Source organism: Euprymna scolopes, chromosome 11 (genome assembly GCF_053919585.1).
Source record: "Euprymna scolopes isolate OS-2025 chromosome 11, ASM5391958v1, whole genome shotgun sequence".
Taxonomy (NCBI): Eukaryota; Metazoa; Mollusca; class Cephalopoda; order Sepiida; family Sepiolidae; genus Euprymna; species Euprymna scolopes.
This window is the reverse complement of record NC_136492.1, coordinates 69,136,526-69,143,177: the sequence shown is the minus strand read 5'-3', so window position 1 is coordinate 69,143,177 and position 6,652 is coordinate 69,136,526. Positions and strand designations below refer to the sequence as shown.

Genomic DNA, 6,652 nt, shown 5'->3' with positions numbered 1-6,652 from the left:
TCTCCCATGAGGTAAGTAGCAGTTTTATTTTACGGAGGTCTCGCCAGTAGCCCTAATCTTATTTTTTAGTTTAGCCTTTTATCTTTTAGTCCTTCTTCTTTCAAAATATGATGTAAGAATTTTAAAAGATTTTATATCATAGTGCATATCTGAAAACTATTTAATCTCTTTTCTTTTTTTACTTTATAATGAACAATATATAAAGATGACATTAGTAATCTATCCTGCTAATGGAAAAATTAAAATTTAGTTTTCAGCAGTGCATATCTAAACACTGGTAAATGTATATTTAGCGTTCGTTTTAATGAGCCTCTACATAAACAGCACTTTGGTTGTGACATCTAACAGATGTGTAAATGTATAGTTTTTCAAGACTTACAATGCTTAAGCAACCAACATACAACTGGCCATGAGAAAAGGAATTTGTCTGAAGATTAAGTTCAGCAACTTTTAAGCTTAGTCCTTGAGCTCTATTTATATACATTGCAAAACTAATTTTTATTGGGAATTGTAAACGCTTGAACTGAAATGGCATGTCAGAAGGGATAAGAGGAATTCGAAGAATTAAAAGTTTCACACCTAAAATTTCTAGTTATTATGATGGCTTCCAAACATTAGTTTTCAAAGATTTTATTGCTAATCGTGTGCCATTACACAGTTTAGGTGGATCAAGATTTCTTGATAACATAACTGGAGCTCTTTCCTTCAATACCAGCTTATGATGCGGTATTCCAGGCGGTTGTAGTGAATTCTACAGGAAATTCTGCTGCCTGATCTTCATTAACATAATCAATGGCTTGATAACTCTTGCAAAAAATTATCATTGATCATATCAACAGCATCATTTCTAGGAATAAATATTACTTTTTCACGAAGCCAAAATGGAACAATATCTCGGAAAATCTTAGTCACCAGATCACAAATTGAATTTACATTCAGGTCACATGATAATTTGTGCAATTGAAGATCCCCATCCAATGTTATTAAACAAGTGGCAATAAAAAAGGAGGTGATTTGAGAAAAGTACTGCAGACTGATCATCAAATAAATGTGTCCTCATAATGATATTCTCAAAACCGAAAACCAAAAAACGTGATTACCACGCAGTATTGCAGAAGTGCCGGATTTTCAGATCACATTTTAAATGAAAAGAAAAAATTCGGGACCTAATCAAACGTTCTCTCCCAAAGGGTAGCAGTATTTTGTTTGATAGATAAACCACTTATTGCAGACTATCACGTTTTGCTAGATATATCTCTTTTTTTTACCATTCTAAGGGTAACTTCTGTTTATGTTTGAATGATTGCTTTCGTGTTCAGCTTTCATTGGTTGATTTCAGTTTAGTGGCTGTTTTTAGATTGTAAATGTCGGCTTTTCTGGGTTTTCGGGTATGCTGACAACGAATATCACAGTTAAATTTGGGGATGATAAGTCATTTACCAGATATGAAAACATATGATATTCAATGTAAAAGCTAATGTAATTCCTGGCAGCCATTTTATTTTCACAACCGAGTAGTTAGTAATGCGCATGCGTGTAACAGAAGCATACGACAAAAAAATGGAAAAATGGGGGTTTATTCCGAAAGCATTTCTTAACATAGGGAGAGGGAGGATGTTTATTCTGATAGCCGTTCTTAACATGCGAAGGTTGGGGGTGTTTATTCCGAAAGCCGTTTTAAATATGGGGAAATTGGGAGTGTTTATTCCGAACGCCGTTCTTAACATGGGGATATTGGAGGTGTTGATTCCGAAACCTGTTCTTAACATGGCGTGGTTTCGGTGCTTACTCTGAAAGTCGTTCTTAACATAGGGAAGTTGGGGGTCTTTATTCCGAACGCCGTTCTTAACATGGGAAGATCGGGAGAGTTCATTCCGAACGCCGTTCTTAACATGGGTGGGTTGAAGGTGTATATTCCGAAAGCTGTTTTTAACATGGGGAGGTTGAGGTGTTTACTCCAAAAGCAGTTTTTAACATAGGAAGGTTTATGATGTTTATTCTGAAAGCCGTTTTTAACATGGAGAGATTGGGAGTGTATACTCAGACAACCTTTCTTAACACGGGGAGGGTGGAGTATTTATTCCAAAAGCCGTTCTTTACATAGAGAGATTGGTAATGTTTACTCCGAAAGCCGTTATTAACACGAGGAGCTTTGGAGTGTTTATTTGGCAAGCCATTACGCACGCGCATTATTAATTCCTCTGTTTTTTTGTTGTTTTTTTTACATAGCCATCACCACTTATCTAGGCCCAGAGACCACTCGAGGATAAGGGTTAAGAGTGTACAGTAGTCAATTGAACTATATAGTAATTGTTAGTAAAAGAAATTAGGTAAATTTGTTAACTTAAGTGGAACGGCTTAGAAAGTACTTGTTTATGTTGGACTTGAAGACAGTCAAATTGTAGTCAGCTGGAAAGCAAGAGAACAGAAGACAGTTCGACAGGCGTGCAGTTCTAAGTTCTTTTTTCATGGAATCTACGTTTAGGTTCAGGCACAGATAAAGTGTGGGGGAATTATTGATAGTGTTTTCAGCTAGACGAGTGTTTCTTGTGAAAGTTTGGCGAGGTGGGGGATCATAGATTGAAGCTCGGTCGAGTACGAGCCATGAAAGTAACGATAAAGCAGACAAACTCGCAACATTTCTTCTGTGAGGTAGAGGTTGCAGCGAAGAGAAAAGGACATCTCCTACGGGGCTACAAAGTCTATTTTGGACTCTATCAAGGCAGGACAAGTTCTTTCTAGCAGCTCCTGCCCAAATGTGGCAACAGTACTCAATCCTTGGACGTACTGGCTCTTATATAGATAGAGAATTGCGTCAGCAGTAAGATATCTACTGGATCGATAGAAGGATCCCACCATTTTTCGAGCGGCCCTGGGAACAGATTTAATGTATGTGTTCTATTTAAGATCAGGAGTAAAGGTCAAGCCCAGAAGCTTATCAAAACATGAGTCCTCCCCAAGACGAGAGTCATTCATTTCAATTGATGCCAGATGAGGATTAGAACGTTGATGATGCAAAGATAGAAGTTTGGTTTTAGATGCATTAACAGTAACCAGCCACTTCTTTCCCCATTGTACCACTTGCTCAAGATCAGAGGAGAAAGAATTGGAGAGAACTTGGCCATTTACGATCTTAGATGTGCTACCATAGATAGTAGTGTCATCAGCAAAAATGTCTACGAATGATGTAAGGATGTGATTTGGAAGATCATTAATGTAAATCAGGAAGAGAGTTGGGCCCAGGATGGACCCTTGACGGACTCCACCATTAATACTGTGAGCTTATGATTTCTGCCCATCAACTACTACTCTTATGAGCCTATCAGAAAGAAATGATTTAATAATTGAGAAGACATTTCCAGCTATACCATAGCTGGAGATCTTGTGAAGTAAACCTTTATGCCATACCTTATCAAAGGCCTTTGATAGATCAAGAGTAATTGCCCTAGAAAGGTTGCCTTTGTCGAGCGATTCACTAATCTTATGAGATATAACTGTAAGGACATCTGCTGTAGATCTAGCAGAACGGAAGCCATATTGTGTGTCACTAAGAAGGTTATTTTTGCTGAGATGGTTGATTACTTCTATATTTAACACAGATTCCAGCAACTTACTCATGACGCACAGGAGACTTATTGGCCTGTACTGAGAGGGAGATGAGTGATCACCTGAATCCTTAAATACAGGGCATACTGATGAGATTTCCCAGGGTGATGGGAAGCAATTCTCCTTAAGACAACGTTTAAGCAGTTTTTTAAGTATGGGAGCTAGTTCTGGTTGAAGTTTTTTAAGCAATATAATTAGAATACCGTCAGGGTCGGTTGCTTCACTGGAATCAAGGTTTTTGATTAGCTTGGCAACATCACATACAGATATTTGTATATCACATAGTGTGTTTTCTGATACAGGAGGAAATATTGGGGGTTGGCGACCTTGGTCGCAAAGGGTAGAATTAACTGCAAAGTTCTTGGCAAAGAGTTTGGCTTTATCTGATGTTGACGAGATTACGTCAAGTCCATTGATGATAGTTGGGATAAAGCACATGCTTCTGTTCAGGATTCTGTTTGCTATTTGCCAAAACTGGTGGGAACTAAGCCGCTGCTCAGCCACTTTGGACTTAGCGGACTGAGCATACAACTCTCTTGCGTTCTTTATTACTTTCTTACAATGGCTGCTGGCAGTCCTGAAAGCGGCTTTAGTTTCCATACATCTATTACGTTGGAAGCAATAAAAAAAGTGATTTCTGAGCGCAATGGCAGCAGCACATTCTGGAGAGAACCATGGCTGGCTGTTAGATTTTTGCTGAAACTTTTTCGAGGGTATGAAACGGTCTATACCTACAATTAACCATTCCGTCAGGTCTGATACTATAGAGGACACATCCTTTTTAAACATGGAATGCAGAGGTAGATCTGATATAAATGTACGGAAGCTATCCCAGTCAGCCATAGTGTATCGATATACTGTACCATGGAGAGGTACATCTGAGGAGTTATTACATTTCATTTTTATCTTAATTGATACAACAGAGTGGTCGGAAGATCCAAGAGGAGACAAAACGGAAACTGAACATTGTTCAGGGCAAGTTGTGAGAAAAATCTAGGAGGCTCGCATACTGGCTGTCAGTGTCGGGCACACGAGTGGGTTCATGAGCAATCTAAGTGAGGTCATAAGCAATGGAGAAATCATGACAGAACCTGCCCTAATACTCAGTCTTGTTTGAGTGGGTTAACCATTCCACATTGTGAACATTGAAGTCCCCACATACGTGAATATTAGCTGAAGAATAAGCAGATAGGACTTCATCAATTTTCTCAGATATGCTTTTAAAGATAGTAACTCCACTGCTGTTGGGGCGATAGAGAGTAAATATACATGCAGTCGTGTGAACAAATGGCTGCCAGGGATTACAGTGTATAAGTCTGGGAGTGATCTTAGTAAAGTTTTGTCACAGAATACCCCCGATAATTACCAGTTACAGATAAACGATAATCGAAACAGTTATTTAAATTCATCTATCATCGGTAAAACCATTTTTTCCATGTCGTCGCTAAGCAACAATGATAATTCTACTGTCGCTAAGTTGATATTATGTTTTTTTGGGGGGGGTGTTTTTTAGTCACTCTGTCGGTCGGTCGGTCATTCTGTCGCTCGGTCTGTCGGTCTATCCGTAAGACTTTTGTGCTTGGCCTTTTTGGTTAAGATCAAAGGTCTGTTGTTAATAGATGCTGTTCTTAGCTTTTCTTGGTCTTTTAGCCAAGATCAAAGTGTAGTATTCCCCCCGCCCTCGACACAAATGAATTATTGTACCATTTTTATTGTTATCTTTTTTGTTTTTACACGTCAATAAAAATGTTTTAAAAATTGGGAGTTAAGTAGGACGTCCCCCAGTATGAAAGGGTGAATGCAGTATTATGGTGAAAGAAAATACTAGCTGGAAGAAACTTTTTAATTTGTTTAGTTCTGGAGTGACAAGGATGACCAATGACCCCCACAATCCCCCCTTTTGAGTTGGCCATGTGCCTAAGTTTTTTGTTCATTGTTGTTTTTCAATGTATTTTTAACATGAATAAAGGATTTAATATCTCGAAGTGTAGTATCTGTTCCGGCAGATATTGCAAGCAAAGACCATATGTGGGGGAAACCCCACATATAAGACCTTGGTCAATGTAGGGGCAACCCTTCATACCAATTGTCACTATCCAGCTCCCCTACTCCCCAGAGAGTTGGTCCCCATTTCCCCTTACCTCCTCACATTAAAAATCGGCTTTGTGCCTAATTTGCTCGGTGGGGGAGCAAATAAATACAGCTTTTCTTGGCCTTTTGGTCAAGATCAAAGCGTAGTACCTGTTCCGGCAGATACTGCAAGCAAAGATCATATGTAGGGGAAACCCCACATATAAGACCTTAGTCAATGTAGGGGCAACCCTTCATACCAATTGTAATTATCCAGCTTCCCTACTCCCGGGGGAGTTGGTCCCCATTTACCCTTCAGTCCTCACATTAAAAATCAGCCTTGTGCCTAACTTGCTCGGTGGGGGAGCAAATAAATACCCTTTTTCTTGGCCTTTGGGCCAAGATCAAAGTGTAGTATCTGTTCTTACTAAATGCTGTACTTATTGTGATATAAAGTGGGGGATCACTTTTCTGTATTAATGTAATGTAAAATGATCACCCACTTTACAACCAGTCAGTCTCAAAGCCATTCAAGTCATTCTCCAGATCATTCAAGTTGTTTTTTAAGGATTCCAGTTATTTTTAAGCATTCAAGTCATTCTTAAGATCATTCAATTCATCCTTAAGTTCATTAAAGTCATTCTAAGTCATTTCAGCCCATTTTTCGGTCATTTTAGTTTATCTTTAAGAATTTCATGTCAATCCTACATTCACGCATTCATTCCTTACACGAGAGCACGCGACTAATTACTATCGGCCTTGTTTTTACATGACGTGATCTGTAGGTTCAAACTCAACTTAAATTTCTTAATTATTTTCTTCATTAACTGCAAAGAATTTTATAAGACTTGAAAATTTACGTGTTTGTTTTTTGTTTTGTTTTGTCTTTGTTTTGCATGGTCTGTGGGTTCAAACCCCGCACATAAATTTCTTAATGTTTTTTCTTGTTAACTGGAAAGAAGTTTATATAAAATAA

General features: G+C 38.4%; 1 pseudogene; it reads left to right on the top strand.

Moving 5' to 3' along the window:
• The first annotated feature begins 6,054 nt into the window (after positions 1-6,054).
• Positions 6,055-6,277, top strand: LOC145288425 (U2 spliceosomal RNA; annotated as a pseudogene).
• The last annotated feature ends 375 nt before the right edge of the window (positions 6,278-6,652 follow it).